Genomic DNA, 16,459 nt, shown 5'->3' on the forward strand with positions numbered 1-16,459 from the left:
AGGTGACGCCGTATGGCCACAGCCGTTGAGTGCGTCGTAAAACCCAATGACGAGGATGCTAGCCACCAAAAAATTATTTGTAGTCCAATCACCCTGCTCATCAATCTGCGACAGCCTTGTAATTAATCAAGAATGACAATTGTAATTATGTAAGCCTTATAGACTTGAATATGGGAAACAATGTTGGGCACTAGATTCAATCTCAGCCTCGCGGTTTTGAACTGATTATCATTTGACTTTGGGTTCAGGTTTCTTAAGTAGGATCCCCTGGCTTCAGCTTCACAAGTGCAAACCATGTAGCTGCTGACTTCTGATTCCACTTTGTGTAAAAAAAAAAATATGAAGTCCTGACTATGGCTCCACTTATATGTCATGGTGAACACCAATGTTAAAGGTGTTCCTAGTACAGTTTCTGTTCCTAGATCCTGTATAGGTGTTCCCAGTTTGGTTCACAGTCACCTGTCTATGGTGATAACTGCAGAAACAGGAAGTGTACCACACAAATTCATGATGGGGAGTCTAGAAGGTTAAGCATATGCAAGTGATAGTTGCTGAGAATAAGGTGATATTACCGCAGCTTACTATTTATGTTGCATGCAGACAGCTTTATTTGCCTCAAGTGGTCAGAAAAAAAATTGTTTTAGCAAGTAGGTCTATGAATTGTCCTCCTTTGCACACAGCATGTAATTACTCGGGCATTGACAATAAGAAGCATGGCGGAGTCATTCCAAAATATATTTTCAAAGAAATCAAGCACTGCTTTGCATGTTGCATTTTCATGGGCAAGTAGCATGCATGGAAGTAGAGAATTTCATAGCAAGAAAATGCCTTTTAATAAAAAGCATCATTGTATCAATTTCTGATAACCTGCATTCATGCTTCTAGATGCCCCTGCGGGAAATTGGAAAGCATGACAATATAGCTGCTTAATACTTATATCTTCTGCCATGGGGGCACATCTCTCTCAGCTTTCTACAACAAAATGCACTGGTATTAACTGAAAAGAATCTAGGAAACATGACCATCCCACCCCTCTAAGGATTTCCACTGCCCCTGCAAAATCATACCTCACTATAAACATGGAGATATTGGTATGATACACAGCAGCAGTTTCATGCATGTAGCATCCACATACTTGCAGACCTGCACCCATCTCCTGGAAGAGTCTGAATCAATTCAGAAATCACTAAAATTGCATTAGGTCAGGACAAAATTCCTTTAAAATTTCAGGTTTTCAGCTAGTCAGAGCAGGGACCACCAAACAACAAGCAAACTAACTCAAACCAACAGAATATATACATACCCTCATAGCTTATGTGTACCAAATTTGGTATGCCATACATAGCTCTATGGGCAAAGGTTACCTAAAAAGTTGCTGTGGTCCAATTCTGATATGATGTAATCCCATGTAGGAAAGATATACCTAGTCCAATATCCCTGAATATTCCTTTGGGTGCTTCAGACCTCATGAACTCCGGTGGTGGTTATCCATAGCTCTTCAGGTGGAGCTATGAATTAAACCAATTAAGCAACACACAAGCATAAAAATTGACACCAGCACAATTGCTGTTAAGTGTATTTGTGGTCTGATGGTTGGTGGGTGTATGTGATGCAACACATTCATGCAACAGCAATCCTGTTTGTGAGGCTCTTATGAAGCCCATGATATATGTTTGTCTCTGAAAAACTGGCCCCAGAATTGGATAGCACCTCAGTCAGAGCTACAGTTGACATCAACTTGTGCCATGATATTCAGTCAGAATCTGAATCAACTCCACAAATGAAAGTTCAGGTTGAGAACTGAGTCCACATGATCAGAATCAAACGATACCAGCAGGACATGTGCCCGGATCCCAATGGTGGATCCAGGATCCCCTAAGGTTCCATGTTAATGGGATCATGGGATCTTTTGGGAGCCTCAACGACGCATATACGATGCACCCCGCAAGGTACCCAAGGCTCCAGAGAGGCAAAGCTCTACCCAGAACACAACATCCAGAGCACTAAGCTTAGTTCCACGGACAACTTAGCAAGACCTCGTTAACTCATTACGCCATCTCCTTACATTGCCAATTGCTCAGCTGCTCCGCAGATGGTTACTGGCCACAAACACCGTCCCACACACCACACTCCAACACGCACCCCCACGCTCTCAGCACGTCAATACTTCGTCCTGCGGCTCCGGCTTTTTCAAATAACGCTGCCAGATTCCTCTGCAGAGAATTCTTCACTTTTAGAGAAAATATTTCGTCAAACGGCGTTTCATAGAGAGATATTTAAAATTTACCTTCAGGTTTCCGCTCTCACGCTGCTGTGGTTGAGATGTACTGCCAGGGACGGGGAACAATATCCAAAATAAGGCCACTGGCACATTTTTTGGGGCAACGCGGTAGGGCAGGGTTTATTTTCTCCCAAACATGTAGACAAACGTGCTCTTACACCGTTTTCACGCCCTTGCGTACAGCACAGATGTGCTAGGAACACTGTTCGACTCCGGGGCCGCGTTCCTCACTGCCAAACACCGTCCTCAAGTTGCAACACATGAATGCAAAGATAAGTATGTCGGAGCAGCTCCTACGCTGTGGAGTTTAGTCGCTCGTGCGTGACGTAAACGCTTGTGATGTCATAGGTAGCAGTCTCAGGTAGGCGCTTTACCAATGAAGAACTGGAGCAGGGTGAAGTTGGGATCGATTCCGGGAAGAAACAAAATTGCAGCTCAACTATGGTGGAATCGATTTTTCGAAGGAGGAGTTGAGTCTACCATCCTGTTTGGGATCATCGGTGAGCGACGTAAACAGACATGCAGGTGACAACAGATGTTACCATCTGGCATAAACAGTCCTGTTCGTTTAATAAATTCGTATGTTCCGATAGATCAGTTGGTAAGGGAGCCTGCCTTCTGGCCAACCCGCTCGTGGCGGGGTGGTTTCAAGTCGCTTTAAGCGCTCCGTGCCTGCCTTTGGCAGATATAGCCTGCGGTCGGTGGCAGCGGCTGCGCTAAAGGTCAGGTGACGTCCGACGATAGGACGGATCGTGCCGAGAATCGCGGCTCGGTAAACTTTTGCCACCGAATTCTGCCATTGACCTGAAATTTCACGATCGGATAGTTAAGGCCACGGCTCGCACACTCTGTTTAGTGTGAGCTCTGATTGTAGAAATAAATTCAGTTAAAGGTTTCGGGATAAATCTTATATATATATATATATATATATATATATATATATATTAATGCATGGTTATGTATGTATATATACGGATATATATGATAAAATCGATATTTAGATATTCTTGTAGCAGTCGGTTTACATGTAACGAATGGGGCACAGACACGTTGTCATGTATAATCAAATACTTTTATGCTCTGAGCCGGCTTTTTTGAGTTTTGTAAAATGGTTCATCGCTCTTAGTGTGTCGTCCAAATCCAGTTTTTTCCACCTAGCACTCTTTTGAGGACATTCTCCCGTCATTTTTTCCAAGGTATGTATTAAGAGGTACGTTAATAAAGGTGTGAACAAAAAAAATTGGGCTGATCCGTAAAAATGCGAGGATCGAGAATGTGCGATGTTTTTTATGCTGTACATCAATTCCTCTCACCTGCGGCTTGGTCAACTGACTTTTCATTCAGAAACATTGTTTCTACGTCCCCTCTTCACCCCTTACCACCATCGCCATGCAATCTTCCATTTGCGCTGCCAGAATCGACTCCATCCGAATTCCGAAGCAAACACGAATTTGATGAATGCCTTCTGTGATCGGCATCGGAGTGGAATCAGGATTGTGTTATAGCGCTCGGAGTCCCGGTCGAAATGATTGCATGCACTGAGAGTCGGAATCGAGTTCATTGGAGCTGAATCAAGCACAAGTTGTGTTGTATCACATTGCATTGCCTTTCTTAAGCATTTCAATTTATTCGTGTTTATCTCTCGCCGGTGGTCGCGAGTCACGTAGCTTATAAAGCACCCATGCTAACCATCACTTGAAGGTCCTGCATTCCATCCCGCCGGCTAATCTGGGATGTTTCTCACAAACGTCCTTCCTTCTTTTTGAGCGCGGCCACTGGACACGCCCTGGAGCGGGCCTTTCCAGACGGCTGCGGTATCCTGGAGAAACGACCTCTCGGTGTTTGAGAGACAATACGTCGGCGTATTTAGAGCCAGCTCGTCCCTGGTCGACAGGGTCTGTGTCCAGGAACATAACCATGCCCTGAATATAAACTGGGGCTCGTTCCCCTTTTGATGCCGTCGGATGCCAGCTTACCATAGAAACAGCTCAGTCTGCTCCAAAGCTGCCTGCTGGTGTCCGGGCCTGGCTGGTCCCAATGGTAGTCCCGCCCACGCCCCTCTCAGCCACGATATTAGAGCGTGTGTCTCGGTAGTAAGTTTTAGGCACTCGAGCCCCATTCGGTGAACGCCAAAAAAAAAAATGAACGCGTTGCACATAGTGTTTATACACTATTTGTACATACATAGCATGCATATATTATCTATTCACATAGCATCGGTCATTTCGAAAACAGCAGCGAGCTCAGGTCCCTGGCTGATCTATCAGGTGGAGCTTTAACAATATGGCATCGGCTGAATTGGAAAAATGCGTGTTGCGTATCATCACAGGAAAGCTTCTCCCCCCCCCTTCCTCACGTCACCATCTACCACCCCAGCCCCCCCCCCCCTCATTTTGTCTGTAGTCCACGGCTTTATTTTATGGCCGCGTGCCTATGTCCATCATTTATATTTCTGTATGGTTGTCATTTGGGAAACGCGATCATGACAGTTTTGTAATGTGCTACCAGAGCAAAACCACCAGCCGATCAATATATTTTATTTGCCACCTAGAAGTACCGGTAGGTCAATATTACAGCTTTGAAGACGGCATTAGGAAAAACAGCCCACGAATAAATGTAAGTGATCTATAAACCTTACCGCAGTATGCGACGTGGTCCCCCAATTTCCGCAGAATTTAAAAAACGATTCCGTGGTATGGCGTATAAGACGCGTCTTTGGAAGCCTCGGTGGTATTCACACAACCATCGGCATGTCGGCGAGTCACTGCGTGACTGCAAAACGCCGAGAGTACTGAACTGCGCTACCCGTCCTGAGTGTTAGACATGTTGCCGGTGAAATATTTTTGCTGCATACCGATAGGTCAATATTGTAGCTTTTAAACCGGCATTTGGCAAACAGTCAGGTACTCATGACTTGTATTCGGGTGCCGCAATTCCGCTTCCGAAAACCCAGATGATAGTCAATGTTATGTACAGTTTCGTATCAGCGTTTTTGTGCTGTCCGTGTTGATATCGATACACATTCGAAGGGTCTTCAAACAAGCAGCTATCAAATATGTCTCGCTCTGACAGCTGTGTACCAAAGGACATGCTACGCGTCAAGAGACAGCCTGCCAGTGGCCTTGGAAGTCGAGGCGTTGAAAGACATCGCGGCACCACCAGCTTCAACACCAACTGCAACACCGGCAGCGTTTCATACGGCGGCAGTTGCTGGAATCTTTCCATTGGTTATTGTTGGTATGAATTCACCTAGAAGTACCAGTAGAAGTACCACCAGAGACGGCCTAGACACCGAACGGGTTGATAGAAAAGAAATGTCGTGATAGGCTTTTGCTGCGTTCACCTTTATGTGCACCAGTTTTTATTTCGTTCAAGATCGCACAAAACCGTGACCGGTGCAAAACTGTGCGGCATGCCAGGCTAGAGGGCTTCACTTCGGAAAGTTCTAAACGCTATTCTCATTAGCCTTTTCCCGTCATTTAGATTAACGTGTGTTCATGGTAACAGCAGGGCCAGCTTTAAAAGATGAATGTAGTTTTTCACCTCGTTCCGACATTTCCTTTGGGTCAAGGGCGCAACCAGGGCTTTGCTAAAGAGATATCATTTGCCAGTCTGTGGCGCCGCAAGCGGACGGAGTCTCCAACGGGCTCCGATAAGACTTCGTACCCGAAACGCTGAAGGGTGCTGATTATGGTAAAAAGCCGCACCCATGGAGATTATGGCACCGTTTCCTTTTAAACCTGGTCTGCATGTCCGTTTATTGCATACGGATGTAAATCTAGTACTTGAACCGAATCATGTTTGCCAAATCCATTTACTTGTTCTTCTCTAACACAACAGATATCAAGAAACCAAGTGCACAGAAGGCGAAGTCTGCCATTAAAAGATCCCGTCTCCGCGCCCGCAAAACCACAGGGTACCGCATTACAGGCTTCACGTAAGATCCCAGGCACCCAAGCATGCGGCGCACCGAGGCACAGGCTGGAGCGTCAAAATGAGTTAATCTTCTCGTGTCCCCAAAGTCATTATGTTTCTTGTGTTGATGCTCCCGTTGGTGTCAGTATCTCCGCCGCTGTTTTGTCATAAGTGTAAAATGGACGACGGATGTTGAAATGCACTTCTTGTTGTTTATTGGACTTATCTGTGAGCATGTGTCTTCAAAGTACCCCCAGAACCTAGATATCTGTGCTGAGAAAAAGGTCGCACGACCATTTAAGGTCAGTGGCTGTTTGACTTTTCGAAGGTCATGGTGACCAAAATCATACTAGACTACTCTGAGTTTTGCATTTGAATAAGCAGCAACGACCACGCTAAGCAGTATGTTCCTGAAAAAAGGCTTTGGTTATTTTGGGTCAATGACCTTTTCTGATCTTTGGAAAGTGCATGAAAGATATATGATGCGGTTTCTGTTACCAATAAATTCTAAATTAGCACCAGAAGCTACCCCACACAGCAAGCCCTGGAATAAAAAGACAGGCTGGTTTTTACCTTGTTCTGACCTTCAAAATAGACTCAATGGAATTCGTTCACTCAATTGTTGCGTTACCTAAGAAAGTATCTCAGAGATGCATGGTCTCGTCTAACACTCCGTTGTTGCATCAGATTGAACGATTCCCGAGACATTGACTTCGCAGAATCCATGGCCTGACTTTTACCTAGGTCAGTAACCCCCACCCGAGCGCGTATTAATACCGAAGACTGCAAAAGAAGTGACACACGCCTCTCTAAAAATGTGAGGTACTCGGCCACTGATGCCTTCATATATCATTCAAAATAACCGATTAAAATTTTTGAGTAACGACCCAGTCGGCATGTTCAACCGGGACTCATTAGGGTTCGAGATGGACAGCGATATGGTGTCATCTGGGGTGCCCACTTCGGTCCCCATGTGGGTGTGCCATGGTAAATCGACATGGGCACGCAATGGGGAACACGTTGCGTCCCCGGCACGAAATCCGTTCTTGCGGACGGGTCTGCAGCTTTCCATAAAGCTCTAGATTGGCATAATTCACCGTATCTGGCAACCGGTTTTTAAAGGTAAGGCTAGTGCTGCCATCAGTCGGAAACAAGCGCAATGAAACCCGGAAAATGGCGGAATAGAAAGAAGCACGGCTACTAAATTTACACGTGCCGGCAGAATCGCCAAGCCAAGTTGATTGGTAGTTCGGGAGACCTCTGCCACATTTAAACCTTCACGTTTAAAGCTTCATAATGATCTCAATACATATTTGAGAAGGAAACGCAAAGCCCACGGGGTTTTGCAACCACTGCAGTCACTAAAGAAGTCATTTTTCATGTTCCGGTAAATGCTGTCCAACCGGGTGTAGGTATAGGTCACATGCTAAAATGCCTACATTTGGGCGCATTCATGGTTCGCACCCGAGATCATGTGACTGACTGGATGCATTGATCGGCAATTTTTTGGATGCAAAGGTGAGTTTTTTCCTCCATTAGTGCTTAGTCTCGTGTTGCGACTCGAACCCATTGTTAAAAGTAGGAAATGAAACTGATTCCTTATGTGCAATACCTGTTCGTCACTGAGGGCATCTCCAGAACACCGTTTGTTAAAAAGAGTTGTCCCGATTTGTTTGGAGTTTTGAAATGGAAAAGCCTTCTTAAAGCTCATTCAATGCGGTGCACAGCCGTACCCTTCTTAAGATCTAAGCTCCTTTAATTTCTGAGCTACACGCCCTCAAAGATGTGTAGAGTATTTCGCACGGACTATTTTAAGGTCAACCAGGTATCCATGATATCATAATAACATCAGTCAAATCCTGCCACTTCATTGGTCATCCGGTGATCAAGGCCAAAAAAATTATAATTCTCAAGTCGTCCACATTTGACGTTTGTGAGCACGATTTCCAGATATAACGGCGGTCAGTCAGCTCTCAATCAATGTTGTGCTAGCTATGATGACGCAATTAAGCAATGACGTATTGAGGAGCATATTTATTTAACAGAGAAATTGTGTTCCTTTGAGCAGTCTTTTCCACTTAAAAGTACGCCAAGAGTTAAGTGAATTGATTTCATCATATCTGATGCTTGCTTCAAAACCTTTAATCGTGAAGCATTTCCGATGTCCTGCAGCTGTTCTCTGTTGAGTGCATGTTCAGTACCTAATAGGAAGAAACATTCGACCACCCGGAAAATAAGAAACGCTTCGGCAAAATGGCGCATCGTAGTGATACATTAGTGCGTGCATTCAGCAAAATCCGCCGCATTTATGTGGATCAATACTTCAGTGAAGCATGTACCAGTTGTACCACTGGTTTAAAGAGCTGCTGATATGGACGAAAAATGCAGTTTCGAGCTACAGCCAAATTCATTCCAAGATTTAAGGTTGACGGCGTCACACAGGCCTGAACTTAAACAACAAAACATCAAAACGTCGAAAAATTTAAATGGACATAATCGCCTTTTCTTTCGATCGCTGCTGCCTGGACGCCGGCGTGTTGTTCGTATGCCAACCGCCAGCTGATCCGGTGCAGTTTTGGCTCTTATATAACCTAATCCCATTGCAATGACAAGAAAAAGTAGACTAGTTTTGTGCTCCGTTACGCTTTCCATTAGCAAATGTTAAGCACATGACGCAGCAGCGCAGCAAAACCAGACAGAACTTTCGCGCTCGAAACAAACATTCAGCAGTGAAATCTGACTACTAGCCAATTCGAGGAGCGCCACCTTCCGAGGACCTTTTGTACCGCATCAGTACGAACACGAACGCATGAGCGGTCATGCTGTTCTACGACAATGAACAGGAAACAGCATGAGAGACGACGGCGTTCGTGTGACTTTTCTATGGCGTCATGCATGCCCAGGTGACCCTGGAATAGTCTGCAGAAAGTAGTCTGCGCATCTTTGCGTCTTTCAAGCTCAGGAACCAGGGAGTTTCAGGTATTAAAGGGAGCATTTTTGGGAGTACCTTTGGTGCATATTTCAAAACAAACTTAAGTTAAACTCCAGACCAGTTAGTCTATTAACAGCACTGAGAATTGTCTTTGCAGCACCTTCGAGACCAAATAAGGAAATCAATTTAATCATTTCCGAGTCCAAATTACTCTGTCTGCGCTTTGAAACAGCATTTCGCTTCTTCCCTGTGCTCGTCGTAATCCCCGTTGTCACGAAAACCGCCGTGGTATCTCTGCCGGTGTGAATAGCAGAATGTTTGTGTTAAGCCCGGCGGGCGGCGAGAGCCTGTTACCGAGGAGCGCATCGTTTGAGGTTTGAACCAGTGCGTCACTGTGGAAAATGTGCCACTTTTACTCCCAAAGTCTAAGCGCGCCTCAAAAAGAGTCACTGTGGTAAACACCGAAGGAGAGAAATCAAAACATAGTGTAACGTTTTGCTGAATTCGTGATAAAAATGCTCGCCTTTTTTGTTTAGGCAGTGCTTCAAGCTTTTTTACAACACAAGAAAATTGTCAACCGGTGTGCTGGAAACATTACAAGACATACCCTACATTGGAAAAGCAATGCAAATGAGCTGATTTCGCTTCCATTGTGTTGAGCAGGGAGTCCAATGAGATTTCTCCCGCATGAGCGGCTACTTCAAATCTAAATCCTGAGCTTTTTAGACAATTTTCAGAAATCCGGTCTTTCTGATCAAACCGCACGTGTCTGATCTAAAAATCAATGGAAAGTACAAAACGGGTGGCACACTCCCTTTGAAAAGTGCATGACCGTGAACTGCACCGCGTAATATGCGTTATGGCTACTTCTTTTCAAAACCCCACACAAATGTACAACACTCTCTTTCGTGAATATCTATTGGACATCTATTGGTATTTCTGATAAAACCACATTGAATGAAGCGAATCCATGGATCGATACAAAACAGAGTGCCGGAGGAAACCTGAGCACTTTTCGTATGAAATGCAGAGCTCATGAATTTTGACGCCACCTTGTGTCGTTAGCAGCAACTATCGCTTTAAATCAGGGGTCGGATGGCGCCACATATCTGCATTGGGCTTTTGGCGAACTGCCTGCAAGGGGAGCGGTCGCCCCCCCCCCCCCCTCGTGCGCTCCATCCGTTAAATCGTGAAATTCCGGGTTAACCAAAATTGATTGCCTGTGGAACCTTTACGTAACGCATTACTCGGCACGGTCTGTCCCACCCTCTGACGTCAAATCGCCTTGAAATACATCGCTATCGGTGCTTAGAGTGTGCAGCCAAATGCATTTGATCCCGCTTTGGTGGGACCGTTAACTGACACCGCAACGTCGTGCTCGGCCGAGGGCATTTATTCTTTTAGGGTGACGTCGTTGCAGGGCACAAGTAAATGCGAGCGGAGCTTGGTGGCGACAATGCGACAGACATTCAGACATAGGTTATGCGTGTGCGAATTGTAGGACGGCATTGTGTTCGTACCATTCTATAGATATAGTCATCTAACAGCGCATTGCTGAATGGGGACGACATGCCGAACCGTGCTAGGGACACCGTCCGTGCAGTACACGTCTGGCACACGATAGTACAGATATTTTTATGTCTGCCGTGTTTTCGCCGCTTTGCTCTGGCTGGCCGTCAGCATTCAGGAATGCGCTTTTAGGAGCTCATGCCAATAAAAATAGGTGCAAAGGTGCCGCTGGCTGAGCAATTTGTTATTAGGGCAGTTGAGGGCCCTTCCACAGTTTCCTTTTATGCACACAGTCACACCTACCGTGTGCGACAACGCATAACACAAATCCCTTTTTAAACAGCTGACATAATTGCTCACCATGCTCCTGCCGGCCACCCACATGGAGTAATGCGGTTTCAACGCATCGTGACAATCAAATTAGAAATGCGACCGCGTGACATTTACGGCGTCAGTTGATGTCCCCCCCCCCCGCAGCACTGTCAAATGCACCTTCCTTGCACAAGTTAAAGATATAACTTACCGTCGCCCTCATAGGGGAAGGTGTAGGAGCGATTTTCTGAGGAAATCTATCAAAATCACATGAAATCGCTCCCAAATTTCCATTAGCCAACAGGGCATTCACGACACATGCTTTGACACCACAACCGTGTCTCTAGTATATTATTTTAGCGTCTGAGAGGCGATGGTTTATTTCAGAACACTTCACGACCATCCACGGCCGGCACGGGCGACGTCCAACAACCGACGAATCCTCCGCGCACGAGCGACGGGGACGACAGTGGCAGGCTAACGAAGCACTCCAAAATAAATACTTGCTCAAAGCACACAAGAACTATTAATGTGCTCAAAATTGCCGAGTTTGATATCGATATAAATAGAAATAAACTACAGCAGTATTTCATACAACATGAAGACCTAAACAATACACATGACGTACTTGTAAGTTTCATACTGCTACGTAACGATGCTTCATATACAGTGATATGCTCCGCGGCTGATAGCACCTTTATTTATGGTAAACACATCGACACCGCATTACTGAATGAAGTCTTCCGGGCGGTGTTCGGCGGCGAAATTATGACAGCTTTTGACAAATGGCAGCTTGTACTGACTGCTTTGCCTGCTGTTTTGCTCTTTGCTGATGTGGGTGTAGTGTTTTTTTTATTCCTGTGTGTGCCAAGATATGAGCCAGTCTGCTGGTGCAAAATGAACTGCACCATTCTTTTCATCGAAATAGTCATAATCGCGTATTCAAAGGCATTTCAGAAGATCTTTCATTTGGCCCCGTAGCATCCTCCTCCACCCAGAGCACCGTTCCATTGTTATGGTTCCCAGAAAGCACACCACGGAATGCGAGCGGCCGTCCAAAGCGTGTATTGGCTAAGCTGCGGTCGATTTTAAGAAAATTATAGTAATCGTGCGGGGACGGTGTGCCCACCTGCATTTGATGACATTGTGGGGCGGCTATCAGCTGGTTTCCTAAGAAGCGGACGATGTGCCAACCTGCATTTGATGACACTGTGGGGCGGCTATCAGCTGGTTTCCTAAGAAGTGGACGATGTGCCCACCTGCATTTGATGACACTGTGGGACGGCTATCGGCTGGTTCCCTAAGAAGCGGACGGTGTGCCCACCTGCATTTGGTGGCACTGTAGGACGACTATCCGCTGGCTCCCCAAGAAAGTTGCTTATCAACATTCCTGATCTTATTGGTATGTCCTCAGAGCACATTACTAAGTGCAGACGCCAAACCAAAGCATGACCTTGCTAAATTGCGGTAGCCTTTTAAATATATATGAAATCTCCCAACTGTGCAGCCGCGTTCTACTGTGCAAGGGCTCTCAAACTGCACCGTAACACCATGGTCGTGTGAAAACACCTAATTATCAGTCCGATCCTTGCAGCAGCGCATTACCACATGCTGGCGGCCGGTTGGAGCATGTATTTGCAGAAAAAACGGCAGCCTTTTAACATTATTTGTACTCGTGCGCAGAGATTCTAAACGTGTGCAGCTGCTACCATCATGAGTCGGCCAACAAAATGCAGCGTAACATGGTTCTCGGTTAACGGCACCTATCTTATTGGTGTGATCATGTACATCAGATTACAGAGTTTTGGTAGACAGGTGGCGTATGGTGGCGAATCCACGGCAGCCACTTGAAGACATTACAATCGTGTGGATACGGAGTGACCGTACGCCTCTGTTAGCGCTATAGGAGGACGTTCAACTGGCGCGATGGCATGGTGCTCGGCTGAGGGCACCTATAGCATTCGTATAACCTCAGGACAGCATATTTGTATTAATCCTGTGTGCCACCCGGAGCGTGGATTTGCTAAGTTACGGTAGACTTAAGCAAATACATATGGGCAGAGGCTGCAAAGGCGTACATTTGTTACCTTTGAGAAAAGCCGACTACCAACTGGCAATCGCACATGCTCTTCAGCCGAAGGCACCTATTTTGCGTGATGACCCCTGACATCGCAGTACTGAATCCGGCCGGCGGGCATGCCGCGTGAGTGCCGACAGACGACACGTCCGCCGGAGGTCCGCAACCACGCCCCGGCCTGCCGCGCGCGTTCGGTAAGCCTTGCCAGACGGTCACACCCGTGAAGTAGGCACCTTCGGCCGTGCACGATGTCACATTGTAGTTGACAACCACCCTACATTTCTACAGATGTGCACGGTCGCACCGTTCACACACGGATATAAATATTCAAACAGGCTTCAGCAGCGCACCAAATGCACATCCTAGTCGCCGAACGATTCAATAATGCAATCATACCAAATCGCTTTCGGTTGAACACGATTTTATTGTGCGAGTTAAAAGACTTCCCACAGTGCCATCGAGCTTACACGATTGCAAATTCTGCAAACGATTACCAATAAACTTAAATATTTCCTGCATTTTTCCCATCAGGCCCCGGCTGCCATGTCAAGTAATGCGCTGTCAGGTGCCTACACCAAAAAAGCAAGGGGCGTTTACCGAGCAATACGGTACCGTCGTGTGCTGGTCGATAGCCCTCGCAGAGTGCTAACAAATGCACATGGTCACAGCCTCCGCGTGCGGCTATTAATACTGTTTAATGGCTGCTGTCTTTTCACCTCAAAGGTCTGTCAGAACGCATACCTTCAGCGATGCGCTTTCAGGAAGTCATTCTCATAAGGTATGTGTCCTCGGGTGAGTACTACTGTACGATGTTTGCTGCTGATAGTTCTCTCACTGTGCTGTCAAATTGCAGACGGGTGCATCCTATCAGCACAATTGTCATTACATTTAAATAGCAGCCGTATTTCGCTACCATCCTCCACCGTGCCCTGGCGCCCAGCCATGCGCTGTCAAGCGGCCGTACCAGAAGCATAGGTGCGGTCGGCCACGCAACATGTTACGGTGTCAGTCAACGGCCCTCTCACAGGATTATCGGCTGCATACGACCACATGCTTTGTGTGAGATCACAACTATTGACGCCGCATTAGTTAAAAGATTAGCCGTCCGTAAAAGATAGCCTCCTGTTTGCATAACGCTTTCTCTTGAAAGAATGTTCCAAACTTGTTTAGCATTCACTACACGAGCGTTCTTAGAAATTAGTTAGGGGCAAACATTTCAAAACACACACTGAAAAACCAAAACAAATCAAATGTTTTACCTGCATAGTGTTGAGCAGGGAATCCAGTGATATTTTTCTCGCATGGGCGGCTAAAAATCATGCTCAAACTCAAACATAGCTCAACTCAACTCAAAATGGTCATCTGTTCAGACGGATTTCGAGAAAACTGGCATAATCGATCAAATCGGAGGTGTCTGACCTAACAACGAGTGACCCATACAAAATAGGTGGTATGCTCCCCGTAAAAGGTGCACTTCTGCCGAACAAAGCCATCCCTGGGCTGCTTGCCGCAATCGGTAATGCCCTGTCAGGAAGTCATAACAATAAAATAGGTACTTTCGGGGCAGAGCAAGATGTTACGGTGTGCGTTGGTAGCCCTCCCATTGTGCTGCCAACAAAGAGTCAGTCATAGTCAGATGGTTATTCCAATAAAGTAGGTGCCGTCGGCCGAGTAGATGAAAGTTGAAAATTGAACCAGTTGAAAGCCCTCCCACAGTACTATCAAGTGCACACGGGTGCACCACACGTGCATGATTGCAAAAATTTTGGAAAGGCTTCTGCTGTAGAGAAAACCCCATGCCGGCCGGCCACTCACATTTGGTAATCCGCTGTCAAGGGCTCATACCAATAAACAGGTGCTCTCGGACGATGACCACAACACACACACACACACACGCACACACACACACACACACACGCACACACACGCACACACACACACACACACACACACACACACACACACACACACACACACACACACACACACACACACGCACGCACACACGCACACACACACACACACACACACACACACACACACACACACACACACACACACACACACACACACACACACACACACACACACACTGACGTAGCGCTGACGTAGTCTTGCAAATCTGCTCTCCAGAAGGCTGGCCGCATTCGGTAATGCGCTGTGACGTGGTCAAACAAACAGATACTTCCGGCTTAGCAGGATGTTAGGGTGCCAGTCGATTGTCATACCACAGTAATATGGAATTCTCACGGCCGCATCCTCAACACGGGATGATATTTTTTATTTAGATGGCTGCCGTAATTTAACAAATTCACGCTCCACGCCCGGCCGGATTCGGTAATGTGCTCTCAGGAATCATGCCAATAACTCAGTGACTTCACTTCCAATGCAATTCCCACGGGTCTATTCGCACAAACTTTCTGTGTAGTGGACTGCGCCACGAATCGATGCAAATTTTACAAAAAGATGCAACACGTTACAGATTGTTGCGTGGGAAAAACCCTCACTTGGCGTTCTTATGCTGTCCGCCCATGCACCACGACATGTGTGGGAATTTTAATGGTTTTGATGTGTAGCTATTAAAGGCAGAAAGCTTTTCAAAGTGAGGTCAGAAGCAGACCAGGTCTATGTTTTTGAAGGGCATGCGCAGTTCATATACACCAGATTTGAAAGTAGCACACTCAGGTACCAACAATGAATATTTGTAAGAGTACTTATATTCAACATCGCAAATAAACTTGCATAGTATTTATGCGATATTAACAAGGCATCACACTCATCATTCATCATGGCGTTATCGCCGAAAGTAGACAAAACAAAAATACATTCCAAATCAGCCCATTTAGTCTATCCTGAAACTCTTAAGGTTTTTTGTCCGAATTTGTGGCAGAAATAAGGACCTGTGCATGACATCCCTTGCAATACAGCCATTGATAGTGTTTTGCGTACGCCCAGCGGCAGCCGGACGGTGGTAGACAGCACAATGTCGCATGCAGGGGAAGTTGGGAACGTCCCCTGCAGCCATATCTGCCATGCAGCTCTGAGAAGTACGCAAGCCTGCTGTACTGCTGAAAGTGTTCCAGTCTGTTGTGCCGCTGGAAGACGTGTATTGCCTGTTGCGTGGTTCGTAGGTGTCCTGGCCTGCCTCGAGGCTTGTAGATTTGTTTCGCACTATCGCACTACGGAGTTATATCCTGATCTACCGTGTTTTGAGAGTCATCCCAGTCAGCCCCATCGTCGTCGCACCACGCCGTATTAAGCAATGTGAGAACCAGCCACTGCCTGTCTACGACTCAAAATGACACGACACACTCGCCCTTCCAATGCATTATTGCTTCCCAAGCATTAAATTAAAGTATGTCATGCAGCCCGACAGTGCGTTTATTGGGAGCACAAATACAAGATATATGTGCACATATATAGCCATATATAT

Source organism: Pollicipes pollicipes, unplaced genomic scaffold, assembly GCF_011947565.3.
Source record: "Pollicipes pollicipes isolate AB1234 unplaced genomic scaffold, Ppol_2.1 Scaffold_6138;HRSCAF=7277_pilon_pilon_pilon, whole genome shotgun sequence".
Taxonomy (NCBI): domain Eukaryota; kingdom Metazoa; phylum Arthropoda; class Thecostraca; order Pollicipedomorpha; family Pollicipedidae; genus Pollicipes; species Pollicipes pollicipes.